This window comes from Rattus norvegicus, chromosome 1, assembly GCF_021556685.1.
Source record: "Rattus norvegicus strain SHRSP/BbbUtx chromosome 1, alternate assembly SHRSP_T2T, whole genome shotgun sequence".
Classification (NCBI taxonomy): Eukaryota; Metazoa; Chordata; class Mammalia; order Rodentia; family Muridae; genus Rattus; species Rattus norvegicus.
In genome coordinates, this window is record NC_141534.1 from 155,243,732 (window position 1) to 155,267,274 (window position 23,543).

The 23,543-nt window shown below is 38.9% G+C and overlaps 1 pseudogene; it reads right to left on the minus strand.

The window, feature by feature from the left end:
- Nucleotides 1-309: 309 nt before the first annotated feature.
- Pgk1-ps7 (phosphoglycerate kinase 1, pseudogene 7) overlaps nt 310-23,543 on the minus strand; it is a 56,259-nt pseudogene continuing 33,025 nt past the window's right edge.

A 23,543-nucleotide genomic window follows, 5' to 3' on the forward strand; every position in this document is an offset into this window, starting at 1 on the left:
TTTTTTCCCAGTTGGCATCTTTATTGTTTAATAGATCATCAACTTCTCCAAATCTATCGTATTTCCATGCTGTCATGAACAGTGACAAAGCTAACCAGAGGCTACATACACCGAAGAGAGCTAAGCTTTTACAGCTCACTTCCTTTCACAGACAGAATATAAATAGATGCCCTCGGGGCTGGGGATTTAGGTCAGTGGTAGAGCGCTTACCTAGGAAGCGCAAGGCCCTGGGTTCGGTCCCCAGCTCCGAAAAAAAGAACCAAAAAAAAAAAAAAATAGATGCCCTCTACAATGCACAATAGTTTTAGTCACTAAGGAATTTAAATGGGATCTTGAATGTAGACAAATCCCGATGCAGTAAAGACGAGCTGAGATGCTGTGCACCTGCTTAGGGTTCCTGGTGCTGCATCTTGCCCACTAGCTGCACTAACACCAAATGGAGATACGGAAAACACTAGACTGACTTAGGGGCTGTGCACAGGAACCAAAGGCAGGAAAATACTAAACATTGCTGAGAGCACCCACCCCAGGAAGGACTTTACCTTCCAGGAGCTCTAGACTGGCACCGCTCCCAGTGGTCACATGGCTGACTTTATCCTCTGTGTTCCATTTGGCACAGCAAGTGGCAGTGTCTCCTCCACCTATGATAGTGATGCAACCCCTAGAAGTGGCTGTCACCACCTCATCCATGAGGGACTTGGTTCCCCTGTCAAAGGCTTTCCATTCGAATACCCCAACAGGACCATTCCAAACAATCTGCTTAGCTCAAGTCACAGCCTCAGCTATTTCTTACTGCTCTCAGTACCACAGTCCAAGCCCAGCCAGCCAGCAGGTATACCAGAGGCCACAGTAGCTTGGCAATTCTTGGCATTCTCATCAAATTTAACAGCAGTGACAAAGTCAACAGGCAAGGTAATCTTCACACAATTTTTCTCAGCTTTGGACGTGAGCTCTTTGACAATCTTGGCTCCCTCTTCATCACACGGAGATGTGCCAATCTCCATGTTGTTGAGCACCTTAAGGAAGGTAAAAGCCATTCTACCACCAATGATCATCTCATTGACTTTGTCTAGCATATTATTGATCAGCTGGATCTTGTCTGCAACTTTAGCTCCTCCCAAGATAGCCAGGAAGGGTCGCTCTGGACTCTTCAAAGCCTTGGTGAAGTACTTCAGCTCCTGCTTCATCAAAAATCCACCAGCCTTCTGTGGCAAAGTCATACCCACATGGAGCTGTGGGCTCTGTGTGCAGTCCCAAAAGCATCATTGACATAGACAATGTCAATTGTTTGGACAGGGAGGCTTGGAAAGCATCAATTTTAACTGACTCATCTTTAACCTTGTTCCCAGAAGCATCTTTTCCCTTCCCTTCTTCCTATATATGAAAGCAGAGGTTCTCCAGGAGGCTGACAGTCCCAGTCACTGGGTTGGCACAGGCATTCTCTACTTCTGAGCCCACACTATCCTTCAAGAACAGAACACTCTTGCCCAGCAGAGATTTGAGTTCTGCAGCAACTGGCTCTAAGGAGTACTTGTCGGGCATGGGAACACCATCAGGACAGCCCAGGTGGCTCCTGTGGCCCAGCATTCTGTACGATTTAAAAGCACACGTCTGTTGCAGTGTTATCCTCTTCCTCTCCTCCCGGCCTCTCGACCTCACGGTGTTGCCAAAATGTTGCTTTCTAACAAGCTGACTTTGAACAAGCTGGACATGAAGGGGAAGCAGGTCGTGATGAGGGTGGACTTCAATGTTCCTATGAAGAACAACCAGATAACAAATAACCAAAGGATCAAGGCTGCTGTCCCAAGATAACTGTTTTCTAATGAGAGCTACGGCAAGAAAGGATGTGAATTTGAGTATGTAGGGAAGATATGGGAGAAGTTAGGGGAAGAGAAACATAATCAAAATATACTATATGAAAAAAATCTATTTCCAACTTAAGAAAAGAAAACGATTACCAAAATGTAAAGGTCAGTCTAGTCTACCTATGAATGTCAGGCCAAGATAAACTATACATCAAATGCAGTCTCAAAAATAACTAACTTAAGTAATAAAATATGTATCTAGTTTGCTGTTATTATTTGCTTGTTTATATATTTTGCATCCCACTTACTGCCCCTTCTAGGTTACCCACAATCCTTCCCTAGTCCCTTTCTCTACATCTCCTCCGGGCAGGTAGGAGCTTCCTGAGTACCCCCACCCCCACCCCCCACCCACCTCCACACCCCCACCCACCCCCACTCCTCCCCCACACGCCCCACCCTCACTCTTCCTGTCTCTGCAAGGATAGGCACTTCCTTTCCCACTGAGAACAGACAATGCAGCTCAGCTAGAACATATCCATGTATAGGATACAGCTTTCAGGATAGCCTCCACTCCAGTTGTTTGAGTCCCACATGAAGACCAAGCTGAATATCTGCTACCTATCCACCAGAAGCCTAGGTCCAGCCAAGGCATATTGTTTGGTTGATGGTTAAGACTCTGAGAGCCCCAAGTGGCCTTTTTAATCTAATTTGTAGTGTGTGAAAGTCATTATTCCTGTTTTGTTTTGTTTTGTTTTGTTTCTTGTTTCATAGTACTTTGTATTTATGAGAAAATTCCTTTCTGTCATAGAACACTTAAAAGCCAATTTGTTTAAGAATATTGGGTTCTGAGGGATAGTTTGACACCCCCATTTCTGACACTCCCAGGCTCACAACTCAAGTCCAAGTAGATCAAGGACCTCCACATAAAACCATACACTGAATCTAATAGAAGAGAAAGTGGGGAAGAGCACTGAACACATTGGCACAGGAGAAATTTTCCTGAAAAGAACACCAATAGCTCAGACTCTAAGATCAACAACTGACTAATGGGACCTCATAAAACTGAAAAGGCAAAGGACACTGTCAATAGGACAAATGGCAACCTACAGATTGGGAAAAGATCTTTACCAATCTTATAACAGATAGAGGGATAATATACAATATATACAAAGAAGACTAGAAGGTACATTCCAGAAAACCAAATAACTCTATTAAAAATGGGGTACAGAGCTAAACAGAGAATTCTCAACTGAGTATTCTCAAATGGCCAAGGGGCACCTGAAGAAATGTTCAACATCCTTACTCATCAGAGTAATGCAAATCAAAACAACCCTGAAATTCCACCTCACTCCAGTCAGAATGGCTAAGATCAAAAACTCAGAGGACAGCAGATGCTGGCAAGGATGTGAAGAAAGAGGAATACTCTTCCATTTTGGTGGGGTGAAGCTTTTGAAAACAATCTGATAGTTCCTCAGAAAATCGGAAATCCTTCTATCTGAAGATCCAGCCATTACTGGACATACACCCAAAAGATGCTCCAATATATACCAAGGATACATGCTCCACTACATTCATAACAGATTTATTTTTAATATCCAGAAGCTGAATAGAACCCAGATGTCCTCAAGAGAGGAATGTATACAGAAAATTTACACAATGGAGTACCACTCAGCTATTAAAAACAATGACCTCATGAAATCCATAAGCAAATGGATGGAACTAGAAAATATCCTGAGTGAGGTAACCCACAAAAGGACACACATGGTATGTACTTGCTGATAAGTGGATATTAGTCTAAATGCTCAGAATATCCAGGATACAATTCACAGACTGTTTGAAGCTTAACAAGAAGGAAAACCAAAGTGTAGATGCTTCAAGCCAACTTAGAAAGGGTAATGAAAGAATAAAAAATGCAGCTAAGAAGTCAGAAGTTTAAAAAAGCCGTAAATACCTCAAATTCCAGACCCTGCCCTCTATCTGTAGGTAAAAGGTCACATTTCTTGAGCCTGCTCTCCCAGGAACTAGATAAAAAGACTTAAGATAAGGCCCTTAGAGAACAATCTTGAGAAGCAGGAAGCCTCTCCCAGGAACTGATGGACCATAAAGTAAACAATCTTGAGAAACAGGAAGCTCCTCCTTGTGATTTTTCACTGGTATTCTCGACATTTTCCAATGATGCCCTCCCTACCCGCTGGTGTTGAGGTTTCTTCCTTTAAATTCCCCTTGTCTTAGTTACTGGGGGTCGAACTCCACTGCTCCTGCGTGGGATATGAGTCTCGACCCCAGTGCACTGGTACCTATCAATAAACCTCATGTTTATTACAGCAAGGACGCTCTCACATGAGTTCTTGGGGGGTCGCATCATCCCGAGACTTGAGTGAGGGTCTCCCCGCTCCGGGGGTCTTTCAGTAGCAAAATAATCACAAGAGATAGAGGGAGAGAGGGACGTGGGAGGGAAAATGAAGCAGGAGAGGAAAGGGGGGGCAAGAACAGGTATGGGGGAGACAGGGAGATGTACAGAAGGTCAGAAAATTAAGCAGAGGTGTGTAGCAAAGGGAGATGTAGAACTAGGGGTAGCCACTAGAAAGTTCCAAATACCAGGGAAGCAAGAGTTTCTCAGGACCCAACATGGATGACATGAGTACTACTTAGCAATCAAAAATGATGACTTCATGAAATTCATAGGCAAATGGATGGAACTAGAAAATATTATCCTAAGTGAGGTAACCCAACCAACAAAAACAAAAACAAACAAACAAAAAAACCAAACGACAACAACAACAACAAAAACCACACACATATGCACATAAGTAGATATTAGACCAAAAGCTTGAATTACCCAAGATACAATCCACAAACCACATGAAGCTCAAAGGAAGGACAACCAGAGTGTGGGTGCTTCAGTTCTTCTTAAAAATGGAACAAAAATATTTATAGGAGGAGATATGGAGACAAAGTTTGAAGCAGAGACTGAAAGAATGGTCATTCAGAGACTGTCCCACCTGGGGACCCAGCATATATATATATATATGTATCTATATATATAATTTATATAATAAATATATAAAATATATAATATTATATATAGTATATATATATATGATAATTATATATATGTATATATGTGTGTATATGTGTGTGATAATTATATATATACATATATATATATATATATGTATGTCTCCGGAGAGGCTCTGCCAGAGCATGGCAAATATAGAGGCAAATGCTAGCAACAAACCATTGAACTGAGAATGTTGTCTCCACTGGAGGAGTTAGAGAAATGATTGAAGGAGTTGAAGGGGTTTGCAACCCCATAAGAACAACAATACCAACCAACAAGAGTTCCCAGGGACTAAAACACTACACAAAAAGTACACATGGACAGACCCATGGCTCCAGCTGCATATGTAGCAGAGGATGACTTTGTTGGGCACCAATGGGAGGAGAAGCCCTTGGTCATGTCAAGGCTGGACCCAAAGTGTAAGGAAATGTCAGGGTGGGGGGGGGAAGTGATGGGTGGCTGGGGAGGGGGTATACTTTCATAGAAGAGGGAGGGGAATGGAATAGAAGGGTTTATGGACAGGAGTAAGGAAAGGGGATAACATTTGAAATGTAAATTAAAAAATCCAATAAAAAAGGAAAGAACAAACCTCAGAATAATAGAAATAGAAGAAGAGTCCCAGTTCAAAGGTCCAGAAAATATTTTCAACAAAATCACAGACAAATTTTCCTTAGTCCAAAAAAAGAGATGCTTATGCCCATACAAGATACATACAGTACACCAAGAAGATTGGACCAGAAAAGAAAATCCACTGGGTACATAATAATCAAAGCACTAAATATACAGAACAAATAAAGAATATTAAAAGATACAAGGGAAAAAGACAAATTCTGCACCAGGAAAAAATGATCACACATGCATGCACACACACAAACACAAACACACACATACACACACACACACATGCATGCACACAATCACCACCAATATAAAAAAATCCATTATTGGTCATTACCATCTCTCAACAACAATGAACTCAATTCACACACACACACAAAAGACACATGCTAACATAATGAATGCAAAAAATAGGATTCCTCACTCTGGTGCATTCAAGAAACACACCTCAGCAACAAAGGAAAAATATATCAAGATGATGGTTCAAATATGAGCATCTATGCCCAAATACAAGGGCACCCACATTTGTAAAAGAAACATTACCAAAGCTTAAAGCATACATTGAACCACACATATTAATAGTGAAAGACTTCAACATCCTAGACTAACCAATAGGCAGGCCATTAATACAGAAACTAAACAGAAAATTAATGAAACTAACAAAGGTTTGAATCAAATAGACCTAACAAGTATTTACCAAACATTTCATCTAAATAAATAAGATTTTACCCTCTTCTCAGGAACTCAGGGAACTTTCTTCAAAATTGACTATATACTCATCTAAAAAGCAAGTACCAAGAGATAGAACAAAATGGAAATAACGTCTTATATATTTCCAGACCTCCATTAAAACCTGACTACAACAACCACAGAAACAACAGAAAGCCTACAAACTCATGGAAACTGCACATCTTTATACTCAATGACAATTGGATCAGGGAATAAATAAAAACGGAATTTAAAGACTTTCAAGAATTCAATGAAAATGAATGAACAACTTACCCAAACTTATGGGACACAATGAATACAGTGCTAAAAGGAAAGTTTATAGCATTAAGTGATTTAATAAATAACATGGAGAGATCTCATACCAGCAACTTACCAACACACTGGAAAGCTCTAGAACTAAAAGAAGCAAATACTGCCAAAAGGATTAGAGTGTAGGAAATAATTAAACTCTGGTCTGAAATGAACAAATTAGGAACAAAAGCAACAATATAAAAATCAATGAAATCAAGAGTTGGTTCTTTGAGGAAATCAAGAAGATGGAAAAATCCTTAACTAAGCTAACTAAAAGGAAAAGAGACAATACCCAAATTACCAAAATCGGAAGTTAAAAGGGAGCTGTAACAATAGACACTTAGGAAATCCAAAAAAAAAAAAAAAAATCACTTGGTCCTACTTCAAAACCTGTATGCCACAAAATTTGAAAATCTTAAGGAAATGGGGAATTTTCTAGATAGATACCACTTACCAAAGTTAAATCAAGATCAGCCAAACAACTTCAATAGGCCTATAACCCCTGAGGAAATAGCAGCAATCAATTAAAGTCTCCCAACCAAAAACTGCCCAGGTTATAGTGCATAATTTTACCAGATCTTTAAAGAAGAACTAGTACAAATAATCTTCAAATGATTCCACAAAATATGAGCAGACTCCCTGAAAATTAAGTCCCTTACAAAAATTCAACAAAGAAAATTTCAGACCAAATTTCCTGAGGAGGGTTGGGGATTTAGCTCAGTTGTAGAGTGCTTGCCTAGCAAGCACAAGGCCCTGGGTTCAGTCCCCAGCTCCGGAAAAAACAAAAACAAAAACAAAAAAACAAAAAAAAGAAAAGAACAAATTTCCTGAGGAACATTGTTGCAAAAATAAGCATTAAATTATTCACAATGTAAAAATCCAAGGACATATCAAAACATCATCCACCTTGGCAAATAGGCTTCAAAGATGTAGGGATGATTCAATATATGAAAAGTCATCAATGTTTAGTAGTGGGGGCTGGGAAACTGGGAGTAGAAAGTCACAGATGCCAGGGATCCAAGAGGTTCCCAGGACCCAACAGGGATGACATTAGCCGAAAAACCCAAAAAAGGAGAGAGAGAACCTATAGAGACCATATCCAGGGGACAGGCAAGATCCCCGTTTGAGGGATGGGGCTACATACCAATCTCAAAATATTAATCCAGAATTCCTCCTGTCAAAAGGAAATGTGGGGACAAAGAGTAGAGGAGACTGAAGGAAAGGCCATCCAGAGATTGACCCACCTATGGAACCATCCCTTCTGCAGACACCAAACTCAGAACCTATTTCTGTTAATCCCAAGAAGTGCTTGCTGACAGGAGCCTGGTATAGCTGTCCCCTGAGAGGCTCTGCCAGAGCTTGATCAATGTGAATGCAGATGTACATAGCCAATCATTGGACTAAGCATGCCAACACCAATGGAGAAGTGAGGAGAAAGACTGAAGGAGCTTAAGGGGTTAACATTCCCATAGGAAGAACAACAATATCAACCAACCAGAATCCCCAAAGTTCCCAGGTACTAAACCACTAACCAAAGAGTACACTTGGAGGGACCCATAGCTCCAGTTGCATATGCAGCAGAGGATGGACTTATCTCACATCAGTGGGAGGGGAACCCCTTGGTCCTGTGGAGGCTAGATGACCTAGTGTAGGGGAATGCTAAGACACTTAGGCAGTAGGGGATGGGTGGGTGAGGAGCACCCTCATAGAAGCAGGGTGTATGGGGGAGGGGATAGGGTGGTTAACTGTGAAGGGGCTAACATTTGAAATGTAAATAAATAGAATAACAAAATAATAAAAAAGAAAAGCCATCAATGTAATCTACCATATAAACAAAATGAAAGAAATAAAAAACATAATCATCTAATTAGATGCCGAAAAAGGTATTGGCAACACACTTCTTTATGACAAAAGTCTTGGCGATATCAGGGAGACAAGGAGCATACCTAAACACAGTAAAGGCAGTATACAGAAGCCAAACATCAAACTAAATGAAGAGAAACTTCAACCAATTCCACTAAAATCAGGGATTCAAGACAAGACTGCTCACTCTCTCAGCATCTATTTAATATAGTACTTGAATTATTATATAGAGCAATAAAACAACTAAAGGAGAAACAAATTGAAAAGGAAGAAGTAAAAGTATTGTTATTTGTACATAATTTGATAGTTTACATAAGTAGCCTCCAAAACACTATCAGAGAACTCCTACAATTGATAGACACCTTCAACAAAGTGGTTAGATACAAAATTCACTCCAAAAAAATCATTAGCTCTCCTTTATATAAATAATAAATGGGTTGAGAAAGAAATTAGGAAAACAAAATTCTTCACAATAGCCACAAAAATAATATAAAATATCTTGGTATAATGGTAACCAAGCAAGTCAAAGATCTGTGAGACAAGAACTTCAATTTTCTGAAGAAGTTGAGGAAGATATAAGGAGATGGAAAGATCTCCGATGATCATGGATCCATAGGATTAACATAGTGAAAATGGTCATCTTGTCAAAAGAATTCTACAGACTCAATGCAACTCCCATCAAAATACCAACACAATTCTTTACAGAACTTGAAGGAGCAATTCACTAAAATAACTTCTGCAGGTATTACCCTGATTTAAAGCTATACTACAGGGCAATAGTAATAAAGACATATTGTATTGAAATAAAACCAGACAGGTTAACCTTGGAATAGAATTGTATACCCAGAAATAAAACCACATAACAAGGGACACTTGACTCTTGACAGAAAAGCTGAAATCATACAATGGAAAAAATAAAGCATCTTCAACAAATAGTTCTGGTCTAACTGGTCTGACTGGATATCTGCATGTAGAAGAATGCAAATAGATTTATATTTATTTCTCTCTACCAAACTCAAGTCCAAGTGGATCAAAGTCCTCGACTAAAACCATATACATGAAATCTAATAAAAAATAAAGTGGGGAATAGCCTTGAACTCATTGGTACAGGAGACAACTGCCTGAATAGAATACCAATGGTTCAGTCACTAATAGGATCAACAATCAATAAATGGGACCTCATGAAACTAAAAATCTTCTGTAAGGCAAAAGATATCATCATTAGGACAAAATGGCAGAGGCAACAGGAGAGGAAAAAATCTTCACCAACCTACATCTAACAGAGGGCAAATATCTAAAATATGTAAAGAACACAAGAAATTAGACCCAACAAACTCAATAATTTAATTAAAAACTGTGCTACGGAGCCAAACAACAAATTTGCAACAGAGAAATCTCTAGTGGTTTAGAAGCACTTAAAGAAATGTTCAGCATCCTTAGTTACCAGGGAAACGCCAATCAAAAAGAACCTGAGATTCAATCTTACACCAGCCCGAATGACTAAGAGCAAAACCTCACAGGCCAGCACATGCTAACAAGGATCTTAGTAAGGATAACACTTCTCCATTGCTGGGGAGGATACAAACTTATAAAGCTAGTAGAGAGAAGGGGACCCAACCCACACACAAAATCTTCCACCCACAATGTGTCCTGCCAACAAGAAATGCAGGGATGAAGATGGAGCAGAGGTTGAGATGGATAGCCAATGACCCATCCCGTGGGAGAGTGCCAAGCGATGACACTATTAACGATATTCCTCTATGCTTGCTGACAGGGGCCTAGCATAACTGTCCTCTGATACAGCTAATGGAAACATGCAGAGACACGTAGCCAAACATTAGGCAGACCTAAGGGAGAATTGTGGAAGACTGGAAGAATGATTGAGGGAGTTGGAGGGGTCAAGGCACCACAAGAAAATTTACAGAGTCATCTGACCTGGGCCCCTGGGGGTTCACAAAGACTGATCCATCAACCAACAGGCATGCAGAGGCTGGACCTGGGCCTCCTAAACATGTATAGCAGCATAGTCTTTATGGGTTAACTCTGACTCTATTTCTTCAGTTTGGATCCTTTTTCCCTAACTGCTGTCTGTCTTGCCACAGTGGGAGATGTGTCTAGTCCTTCTGTGACTTGATGTGGCAGGATGGGTTGGTGTGGTTCTGGATTCTTCCTCTCCTCTCCAGTATTTGGACACCACCATTATACCAGCTCGGAGAGGACTGGATGAAGTCCTGAAAGAGTGGGATCCATGGCCCACTTCTCCCTGTAGAGTGTCTGATGCTGCTGCACATCAAACCTTGGAGGTGGTTTTGGGGGATGGTGTAAAGCAGAGTCCTGGACAAACAGGATGCACAGAACTCTGATCCACCCGGGACTTCTGGAATATTGTTACACTCTTAGGAAAGGATTAAAGAGGTTCAGGCATCTGGGACGGGGGTCAGGTGGCTGTCCTTGGTGCTGAGATGGCTGTGGTGGCAGCATCGGCAATGTTGGCATCGCATATTCTTCTTCTTCTTTTTTTTTTTTTTCTTTTTTTTTTTTCTTTTTTTTTTTCAGGAGCTGGGGACCGAACCCATGGCCTTGCGCTTGCTAGGCAAGCGCTCTACCGCTGAGCTAAATCCCCAACCCGGCATCGCAAATTCTTATGTGTGCTTCTGCAAGTGTTGAGAGGCCAGGCAGATGGATACAAAGGTCCAACAATGATAGTTGCGGGGGAGAAAGTGTTCCACCGAGTGTCACAGCTCAGTAAAAGCAGCCAATTTCAGACAATCCTTGGTGAAATGACTTGTGGGATTGTGAAATGACTCCTTCCATGTGGGCAGGAGCTACATGAACCTTGGGGAATAGGATGGGGTTGGGGGGGAGGGTGAATGCATCCAATTGGCTGAGGCTCAGATTCTGGCGATGCTCTGTTCGCGTTGGAGTTAATTCCAGGTGATGTGGTAAGTGACTACCTGTGACCACCTGGGTGAAGATCACCAAAGTACATGCTCTGAAGCAGTCACAGAAACAAAGGGAGTTAGTCCCACCCCATCAGTCTCAGGATGAGATTTAAATCTCAGATTCTGAGAGTTCTGAAGTTTGAGCACGCTTGCCAGTTTCATGACATTTCCTCTGGTGGCACAGTCCATGTGGCTCACAGATTGACGGTCATGGAGTCCTTTCCTTCTCAGAGGAGAAGGTAACAGGGAATGGAAATGTGTGAGGGTGGGACTGTGAGGAGAGGAGGCAGGGGGCAGCAATCAGGTTATAAAGCAAGTACATAAATTAAAAAAAATTCTGCAGCAAGAAAAAAAGAATATTAATAAAAGTTTTAATTTAATGATACCAATCTCTGGAGAAGGCAATGTTGGAGCATTAAGTGAGGGTACATCTGGCTTTTTCTTCTTACAAGTAGAGGAATGCCAATCTCTCTGCTGTCACTTCCTGCAAGTGCTTTTAAAGAACGTGTCTCCAAAAAGTAGCAGTTTTTGTACATTAAACAAATAAAGCAAGCCAGATTTCTTGAGTACATGAGTTCTGTGCTCAGCTTTTTATTTGCAGTCAGCTGACTCCTCATGGGAACACAGCTTTTGGGTGCCATCTTGATCTTAAAGGAAGTGATAGAAATCATGTTTGAGAAGGACTGTGATTTACCTCTGATGTTCATTCTAGGGAAAGCATAAGTACCAAATATTTCCACAACTGTTCGTGCCCCTTACTAGATGTTTATAATTCTGTGAATGTATTCTTACAATTTTTTAAAGGCTCTTCAAAGTGCCAACCAAGTATAGAAGAAGATTCAAGAAATCACCAGTGTGTTCACCCCTTCTGAGGACTACATAATGTCAACACAATGTCATAAAGTCAGGATTGCTTTATGAAACTCAAGAACTTATAAGAGTTTCTAGTTTCCAAGAAGATAGCAACTGGGAGCTCCTGGGAAATAGCACTCTCCTATAACAATGAATTAATTAATAAATATGAGACACAATTAATTGGTTTTTTAGACTACAAATGGATTTGGCTAGATTAAAGAGTCTGATCTCCAGTGTTCCAAATACATAGTTGGTCATTTATTTCCTCCAGTCCAAAAGGAAGGTTGGCATCAATGTATGCCCATTCTGGATGTTACCTAGGTAGCTTGGCTTTCCATTTCAGTGAGGCTTTTTATTAATGCAAATTCAATATCAGAAACAAAATGATTCACTGTGCAAGGAGAACCCATGATTTGATCAGATTTTCATACACTGGAGAAAGGCTGGGATGAATGGTTTTAATAGTTGCTGCATTTAGATCCCTGAATCTTTCTTAATCCTATCTCAAAAAATGTCTGAACAGCTTCAGCTGAGCTACAGTGAGCCTCCCTTGTCATGAAACTCACTTAAGACAAGAGGATTATATTCTAAAGCAATTTAAAGAAGCTTTCAAATGCAATTAAACAGGAAAAACATTTCAAAGTATTTCAACATATTAAAATGGATTATAATTTAAGTAAAAATTGTTTTATGTATGATGTAGATTAGAAGCAGAAGGTATCAATACAGCAGAGACTCGTCCATGAACTCCACCTGATTCCATTCTTGAGATACCAGCATGCACTAGCACACAGCCTCGTGTTTGTTCTTTATGGTTTAATGAGACAGGAGAGCCTAAATCCACAGATCGCCTGATCCCGTGGCACTGAGTCTTTGGTGGCAAACTTGAAAGCAAAATCTAACTTGCTTTGCAGAAGCATCAAACTGTTCATCCTAAATTACAAATCCAGATGGCTTTCTGTGCAGTACACTCATCTCAAAATAATAGCTTTCTTGTCTACTTAGGTGGGGTTTAAGTTAAAGTAGGAATCATAACAATACACCAGAAAAGATTTAAAGAGAGCATTTCAGCTTGAAAGTTCTAGGGAAATTAAATTAAAAATGGAAAATTCAGCATTATGGTGAGCAAATAGCACGGAAAAATCCAGCCCCTCAAATGTATAAAATGTAAACAAAGAAATAATTTATTTAAGTATTTATTATTAATAATTTATTTAATAAATAATTGCATATTTAATGCAATGTTTTATGACTACATTGTTTCATAATTATAGAATGGAGGTATATTGACTAAAATGTGCCTTTAAATTTTTATTTTGAAACAGCATTACTAAAATTTAATAAAAATTTGAAATACCTGCTCAATATATTGATATCTAAATTAAGGCTTGTATTTTGTTCAAATACATAGCACATAATGACAGTCTGTTTTTAATATAGTTTTCCTGCATTTTTGAAAACACATGTTGTAAGAAAATTTGAACAAAAATTTTAAAATAATCTAGAAATAGATGTCAACATAATCATGATCTTCTTATGCTCTAAGGTAAAATATTGTATTTCTAAAATCTACCAATAAAATTATAAAAGAGGGAAATAATTATATAAAGTCAATTATCTGGTAATTATAAAACCTCAAACATTCTTAGGATGCAATGACATTATAATTAAATTATGGAACAGTCATATATGAACCATAGAGAGAAATGCTTTTCCTCTACTGTTTGAAGCTACGTGTAGCTGGTATTAATTGCTTAATAATAATAAATATTATTAATAAGTTTACAACTGGTATATTGATCAAAAAAAGGAAATTCATTCATTGTATATACAAGGGGATATAAAAAAGTGAATTCAAATATGGAGAAAGATTAGAAGTTTATAAAACATCTTTACTGAATGGAATGAAAGTATAGCAAATTTTTGAAGAAGACATAAGGTCCCCTGCATAATAAACAAAAAAATTATAGTTTTGATAGGCTTTATCTATATACATTATTGACTTCCAATCACTTCCCTTTTAAAAAGATTTTTTATATTTGTTTATTTTATGTGTATGGGTTTATTTCCTAAAATAAGAGCACTACAAGCATGCCTTGTCAGAAGAGTGTGTCAGATTCCACAGAAATGAAGTTAGGGCTGGCTCTGAGCCATCTTGTGGTACTGTGAACCCAACCGAGGTCTGCCTCAAAAGCAACAAGTGATTTTAACTGCGGAGTCCAACCCCTCATTCTCCTCTGTTGTAGTAGGTGTTGATATTTGCTTGTGATGAACCTCCAGGAAACTGATGATGACCTTACTTTACTTTTAGAGGATATGTCTTTACATATGAAGAGACTTCAAAGGAAAATTCTACTTATTATTTTCTGATTTTTCTATTGCTTCCACTGTTTTCAGTTGTTACATTAATACAAAGTATCAAACTGCCATATTTTGAGTTAGAACACTTAAAGCCTCAATACCATGTTATAATTATACTATGTTTACTGGAATTTTCTTCACTTAAAACATATGTAACTATTTCTGTACTTAAATACACGTGTGTGTGTGTGTGTGTGTGTGTGTGTGTGTGTGTGTGTGTGTGTCTGCATATTCATGTGGGTGCTCATAGTGGCCAGAAGGTGCATCAAATCACTTAAAGGTGAAGAAACAGGCAATTGTGACCTGCTTGACTTGTGTGCTTGTACTTGAACTCTAGCCATCTATAGAATCAGTAAACACTCCCAAACACTGAGCCATTTGTCTAGTCCTAGGTTTGGAGTTTAACTAGAAATGAAAATAGAGTCATAGAATCAAAGTCATCAAATGTTACCAAGTAATTATTGAGCACTATACACATAGTCTTATGTCAATTTGCCATACTTTGAAAGAGGTAACCACAATTAAGAAAATGTCTTTTTTTCTTTTATTAGACATTTTCTTTATTTACATTTTTGAATAATTTTTATTTATATTTCAAATGTTATTCCCTTTCCTGGTTTCTCATACGTAAGTTCCCTACCTTATCACCCTCCTGATTCTTCTATAAGAAGAAGTCCCCAATCACAGCTACTTCCCACCTCCCTGACTGATATTCCAGAAGCAGAGGGTAAAGGGATGGAATAGGTGGTCAATGGAGAGGAAACTGGGAAAGGGGATAACATTTGAAATGTAAATAAAGACCAATACTGTCCAAACTACTCCACAAAATAGAAACAGACAGAGCAATAACCAATTTCTCCTATGAAGCCACAATTACACTTATACCTAAACCACACAAAGACCCAAAAAAAGAGAACTTTAGACCAATTTCCCTTATGAATATCAACACAAAAATACTCATTAGAATACATGCAAACCAAATCCAAGAACACATCACAATGATCATCCATCATGAGCAAGTAGGAATCATCCCAGGGATGCAGGGATGGTTCAATATACGGAAACCCATCAATATAATCCACTATGTAAACAAAATCAAACAAAAAAAACACATTATCATCTCATTAGATTCTGAGGAAGTATTTGACAAAATCCAACAATCCTTCATTGATAAAAGGTCAGGAAAGATCAGGAATTCAAGACCCAGACCTAAACATAGTAAAACCAGTATACAGAGAAACAGTAGCCAACATCAAACTAAATGGAGAGAAACTTGAAGCAATCTCACTAAAATCAGGGACTAGACAAAGCTGCCCATTGTCTCCCTGCTTATTGAATATAGTACTCGAAGTCCTAGTCAGAGCAATCAGACAACAAAAGGAGGTCAAAGGGATACAGATTAGAAAGGAAGAAGTCAAAATATCACTATTTGCACATGATGTTATAGTATACTTAAATAACCACAAAAGTTTCATCAGAGAACTACTAAGCCTCATAAACAACTTCAGCAAAGTGACTGGGTATAAAATTAACTCAAACAAATCAGTATCCTTCCTCTACTCAAAGGATAAACAGGCTGAGAAAGAAATTAGGGAAATGACACCCTTCATAATAGTCCCAAATAATATAAAATACAACAGCGTGATGCTAAACAAGCAAGTGAAAGATCTGTAAAACAAGAACATCAAGTCTCTGAAGAAAGAAATTGAAGAAGATCTCAGAAGATGGAAAGACCTCCCATGCTCATGGTTGGCCGGATTAATAGAGTAAAAATTGCCATTTTTTCCAAAAGCAATCTACAACTTCAATGCAGTCCCCATGAAAATTCCAACTCAATTCCTCATAGAGTTAAAAAGAGCACTTTGCAAATTCATTTGGAATAACAAAAAACCAAGGATAGCAAAAACTATCCTCAACAATAAAAGAACTTCTGGGGAATCAGCATCCCTGAACTCAAGCTGTACTATATAGTGATAGTGATAAAAAAAAACTGAAGGGTATTGGAAGAGAGAGAGGCAGGTAGATCAGTGGAAAAGAATTGAAGACCCAGAAATGAACCCACACATCTATGGTCACTTGATTTTTGACAAAGGAGCTAAAGCCATCGAATGAAAAAATATAGCATTTTCAATAAATGGGACTGGTTCAACTGGAGGTCAGCATGTAGAAGAATGCAAACCAATCAATTCTTATCATGTTGTACAAAGATCAAGGACTTTCACATAAAACCAGATACATTCAAACTAATAGAAGAAATAGTGGAAAAGAGTCTTGATCTCCTGAGCACTGAGGAAAGTTTCCTGAACAGAACAACAATGGCTTATGCTCTAAGATCAAGAATTGATAAATGGGACCTCATAAAACTGCAAAGCTTCTGTAAGGCAAAGGACACTGTCATTAGCACTAAATGACAATCAACAGATTGTGAAAAAATCTTTACAAATCCTACATTTGATAGAGGGCTCATATCCAATATATATAAAGAACTCAAGAAGTTAGTCTCCAGAGAATCAAATAACCCTATTAAAAATGGGGTACAGGAGTTGGGGACTTAGCTCAGTGGTAGAGCGCTTGCTTAGGAAGCACAAGGCCCTGGGTTCGGTCCCCAGCTCCAAAAAAAAAAAAAAAAAAAAAAAAAAAAAGAAAGAAAGAAAAGAAAAGAAAAAAAATGGGATACAGAGCTAAACAAAGAATTTTCAGCTGAGGAATATCAAACAGCTGTGAATTACCTAAAGAAATGTTCAACATTCTTAGTCATCTGGGAAATACAAATCAAAACAACCCTGATATTCTACCTCACACCAGGCATAGTGGCCAAGATCAAAAACTCAGGAGATAACAGATGATGGCAAGGATGTGGAGAAAGAGGAACACACTCCATTGATGGTGGGATTGCAAGCTGGTACAACCACTCTGGAAATCAGTCTGGAGGTTCCTCAGAAAAGACATATTACTAACTGAGGGTCCAGCTATACCACTCCTAGGCATATTCTCAAATGACTCTTCAACATAAAACAGAGACCATGGCAGCCTTAGTTATAATAGACTGAAGCTGTAAAGAACCAAGATGCCCTTCAACAGCGGAACAGATACAGAAAATGTGGTACATCGACACAATGGAGTACTACTCAGCTATCAAAAACAATGACTTCATGAAATTTATAGGAAAATTGATGGAACTAGAAAATATCATCCTGAGATTGGTAACTCAATCACAAAAAAAACACACATGGTATGTATTCACTGATGAGTGAATATTAGCCCATAAGCTTGAATTACCCAAGATACAATCTATAGACCACATGAAGCTGAAGACTTCAAGAAGGATGACCAAAGTGTGTATGCTTCACTCCTTCTTAAAAGAGGGAACAAAAATATTCATAGAAGGAAATATGAAGACAGAGTTTGGAGCACAGACTGGAGTAATGGCCGTTCAGATCCAGCCCATATACATACAGCCACCAAACCTAGGCAATATTTGCTGATGTCAAGAAATGCATGCTGACAGGAGCCTGATATAGCTGTCTCCTGAGAGGCTCTGCCAGAGCATGACAAATAAGAGACAAATGCTAGCACCAAACCATTGAACTGAGAACAAGATCCCTATTGGAGGAGTTAGAGAAAGGATTAAAGGAGCTGAAGGGGTTTGCAACCCTATAAGAATAACAGTAGCACCAACCAGAGCTCCCAGGGACTAAATCATTACCCAAAGAGTACACATGGACAGACCTGTGGCTCCAGCTGCATATGTAGCAGAGGATGCCTTGTTGGGCACCAATGGGAGGAGAACCCTTGGTCCTGCCAAGGCTGGACCCACCCCCCAGTATAGAGGAGTGTCAGGGCCAGAAGGCTAGGGGGATGGGTGGTTGGTGGGAAACACCTTCATAGAAGAAGGGAGGGGGATAGGATAGGGTGTTTTTTGGCCAGAAAACTGGAAAAGGGTATAGCACTTCAAATGTAAATAAAAACTATTCAATAAAAAGAAGAAAGTCATAATCTAACAGTCACAGCGCTGATTCAAGATCTCTGATTTATAGCTGGCAGGAGTTACAAGAAGAAAGTATAAAACATAAGAGAATAAGTTACCAAAAGACAGTTAATATTTATGTATTTCCCTTAACTGCAGTGGGGAGGGCAGTCAGCTCCTAAGTATCCAGGACATAGACAAATAGGATCCATATGCAGTCAGGTTATTAAGAATGTTCAAATACCAGAAGTAAAGAGAGAATCCTAAGTTTTTTCAGCTATGATAAAAAATCAATTCAGATAAAAATCAGACATTATAATTCAGAATGTTCATGGAAAAGTCAAGATCCTTGAGGGCTGTACTCAAGTCGCTCAGGGAAACTATTTCCCACCAGAATTCACCTGCCAGTCAACCCATCAAATAACTTAGTTCTTAATTTATTCTTTCTCATGATTTGTGTCACCAAATCAGGAGTGTAAAAAGGAAGGGTTTACCTAGAAGAAAGAAAGTAAAAAAAAAATCCAATAACATGAAACTTTACATAAAAGATGTCCAAACAGTGGTCCTGTAAGGGAAGGATGATTGGGCTGATAGAGGCATTAATTGCTATGGTGTAGGAAGATACAATTTGACCATAGAAGTGACTCCAGGGAAACGAGAACCTACTTATGTTGTCAGAACGCTGAGAAATGTATGGGCTAGTACTCTACAAATCTGATGAGAAAACTAGAGAAAATTACCAATAATTACATAGAAGATAGCAAGTGCAGACATACTTCTGTGAGTAATTGTGGAGAGAAGAAGTAATTGTATTCCACAAACGAATACATGTACATTCAGGCATTAAAAATACTAACATAGCTACGATAAAGTAAATTATTAAATATTCATATAAAACAAACTAGCAGGCTATTTAAAATGTATGAAATAGGTATATATGACGTGAGAGAAGCTTAATTTCAGCCACAGTGAGAAAGACAATAATGTCTAAAAATGTAAACTATCCTTAAGATTACATTATCTAACACAATTTTCATAAAAAAGAATTTCGTTGTAGTCTTCACTGATTAACAAAATCAGAAATATGAAGAAAAGTAAAATAAAAACTGATTTATATTCTTATCCATTTAATTGTTTTATAATTGTAGAGAAAAGCAAGGGAAATAGGGAGGAAGGAAGGGCAGAAAGGGAGGAAGGAAGGGACAGGCTGTCTTGTGTTGCTAGGCAACTGAGTCACCTGACCGATCCTGGTAAATCTGATTCCAGAGACCAATTCCTGAGTTTATTGCCCAGCCCATAAGTGTCTGAGCCAATCGTAAGCCCCTAAGTCCTCAGCCACTCATTTGTCACCACACTGTAATGACAGTCCTAATGAAAGTCCTGCCTAATGACATAAATCAGGACAAATTGGGAAATATTATCACCTGTGAGGATTTCCCTGAAAAAGGAAGAATCGGCCACTGCCCTGATCTCAGTTCCTTTTTGTTGTCTCACTGGTGTGCCAGGAGCCAATTTAGATCTAACTCTGTGTACAGCAGATCAGGACTCTTCTGAGGAGGAGTCTCAGGAGACTGTGGCACCTAGCTCTCCATAACACATTTTTCTTCACAAGCTTGACTTCCACATCCCCCACCGTGCATCTTCAGCACCACTCTGCCCTTTTGAACGCTACCGTTTATAGTAGTGAAAGCTGCATTACTTGTGTGTTAATTACATCTGTGATAGCATTTGATCTTTACCCAGTTCCCAGCATTCTGGATGGTAAGAGTTTTGCCACTGGGGCTGGGGAGATGGCTTAAGAGTTCAGATCCTAGGACGCATGTTAAATGGCTCACTACCACCTGTAACTCCAGATCCAAGGGGTCTACCACCCCTTTCTGGCCTTAACGGGCACATCATATATGTGTTTAGACACAGGGAGACACACTCAAATACACACGTTTCTCCACCTGTACCCACCTTTTCCTAGACTGCCCCTAACCGGTTCACCATACGTTTAAGCAAAAGTTCCATCTCATCTCTCTCCTGCAACCAGCTCTGTGTGACATTTCCATAAGGTCTTTTTTCTCCCAAACTCTATGCACACTTCACAGTTAGAATGTGATGCTAAAGATGGCCAGGATGACACAAACAAGGATCCTATTGCTTGAATTGACTGTAGACAAACCTGCTCTCAGGACTGATAAGGAGCCTTTGCACTCTGTAAGGATATGTAGATCTAGACAATTTTCACAGTTATTATCATGGTTACTTTTAACCCTTTTGAACATCAACATCCTTAGCAAACAATGAAAGATCATTGAGCTTCCTTTGTAATAGAAAGGTGATTTATCATGTGTACAACGATGTAAAACTATTGAAATTTTAATATTTTAAAGGAATTTTATATTTTGGGACCCTTGAAGTTAGTAGCCCATCCAAGAACAATGCCAGATTCAAAACATAAGCATTGTATCTACCAAATAGTAATACCAGTTAAAATAACTAGTCCATCTAAAGTCCCCATGACAGTAGGTCCAGGGAAGCCATGGAAAAACATAGCAATGCTTCTGGAGATCCCCTGCCCTTGTGCATTTTCTTCACATACAGCTAAGGTCTAAACTCCCCCCAGCTTGCATCCATGTCAGCCTTAGGTGCTATTTCTGTCTTTATCTTTGTCCCCTAGACCCCATATTTCTTCCTTTCCCCAGAGAGGAATTGGCTGCTCTCAAACCATAACTTCCACATTCACATACAGTACCACAAAGTCCCAGGAACATCAGATGCCGGAAATACAAGAATCCTCATGTGACAAAACTGGTAAGGGAAAGCTGTAGGCACACAGCTGTAGTATACAGCTGTGTGGCAAGTCTTAGGTTTGTTGTGGATCTGCAGTAACTCTCAGCTCTCCAAGGATTCATAGTCTATGCTGGAAGCCACTACCTAATACTTCCTTATAACCTCTGCATAGCCTGTTGTGTTTTGAAACTCAACAGGGCAATAGCATTATCTAAATACAAACCAATGTTGAAATGGGTCCTTTCCAAAAACGTCAATATTGCCACCTTAACTAACTTACTGACTTATTTGCCTGGGAAAGAAGAAAGTCAAGTTCATCAGTTAAGGGGATTCAGGCTAACTCAAACCCCAGAACTTGGAGAGCACTTCACTTTATATTTGTTCTACAAATTAGCCTCTCTCTCTCTCTCTCTCTCTCTCTCTCTCTCTCTCTCTCTCTCTCTCTCTCTCTCTCTGTGTGTGTGTGTGTGTGTGTGTGTGTGTCAGTATTTGTGCTTCTGTCTGTCTTTTTTGTCTGTTTTGTGTTCTGTTTCCAACAACAATAATTGACTAATCAGAAATCAGTACAATTTATGTGCAAACATTAGAAACCTTAGCAGAATAAAACTTTAACATTAAAAAGAGTATGATGAATTGAGAATTCTAGTATCATATTTCTTCAACTGAAATACTAACACCTGTTCCAACATAAAATGCAAATAATCAGCCTTTTAATTGTGTAAGGTGCCTTCTCTTCTTTTGGAAAATGCCCTTTGGCCTATGAAAATATAAACAGCTGAAAAGCAAAACTCATAAGAATAAAAAAGAAAATTAGCACAAACATGTTTAGCATGTGTATTGGAGCCCATGAATTGAAAGCAGCAGACATCATATTGGAAGGTCAGGAATCCAGGTCAGGAAGCCAAGCTTTGGTGCCGGACCCATCCACAATGTCTCTGCACAGGTCTTCTTTTCTGGGAGTTTCCAAATGGCAACACAGTAGTGTGCTTCCCAGCTCTGTAAATTACAATCCTGGAAATATGCGTACATAACTGAATTCTGTTTATCTGTCCTCAACTCTAAACAATCATATAAAATGGGAAAAATACAACCAAAAGTCATCAAAAAAGATAAGGAAGGACACTTCATATTCATCATAGGAAAAATCCACCAAGATGAACTCACAATCCTAAATATCTATGCTCCAAATACAAGGGCACCTACATACATAAAAGAAACCTTACTAAAGCTCAAAGCACATATTGCACCTCACACAATAATAGTAGGAGATTTCAACACCCCACTGTCATCAATGGACAGATCATGGAAATGGAAACTAAGCAGAGACATAGAGAGACTAAGAGAAATCATGAACCAAATGGACTTAACAGATATTTATAGAACATTCTATCCCAAAACAAAAGGATATACCTTCGTCTTAACACCTCCTGGTAATTCTTCAAAATTGACCATATAATCAGTCATAAAACAGGTCTCAACAGATACAGAAAGATATAAATAATCCCATGCATCCTATCAGACAATCCATGGGATAAGCTGGGCTTCAATAACAATAAGGACAGAACGGCCACATATACATGGCAGTTGAGCAATGCTCTACTCAGTGATAACCTGGTCAAAGAAGAAAGAAAGAAAGAAATTAAAGACTTCTTAGAATTTAATGAAAACAAAGGTACAACAAACCCAAACTTATGGTACACAATGAAAGCTGTGCTAAGAGGAAAACTCATAGCGCTGAGTGCCTGCAGAAAGAAACAGGAAAGAGCATATGTCAGCAGCTTGACAGCACATCTAAAAGCTCTAGAACAAAAAGAAGCAAACACACCCAGGAGGAGTAGAAGGCAGGAAATAATCAAACTCAGAGCTGAAATCAACCAAGTAGAAACAAAAAGTTCTATACAAATAATCAACAGAAGCAAAAGCTGGTTCTTTGAGAAAATCAACAAGATAGATAAGCCCTTAGTCAGAATAACCAGAGGACATAGAGAGTGTGTCCAAATTAACAAAATCAGAAATGAAAGGGAGACATAACAACTAAATCAGAGGAAATTAAAAAAAACCATCAGATCCTACTACAAAAGCCGATATTCAACAAAACTTGAAAATCTGGAGAAAATGGACATTTTCCTAGACAGATACCAGGTACCAAAGTTAAATCAGGAAAAAATAAACCATTTACACAACCCCATAAGTCCTAAAGAAATAGAATCAGTCCTTAAAAGTCTCCCAACGAAAAACAGTCCAGGTCCAGATGGCTTCAGTGCAGAATTCTA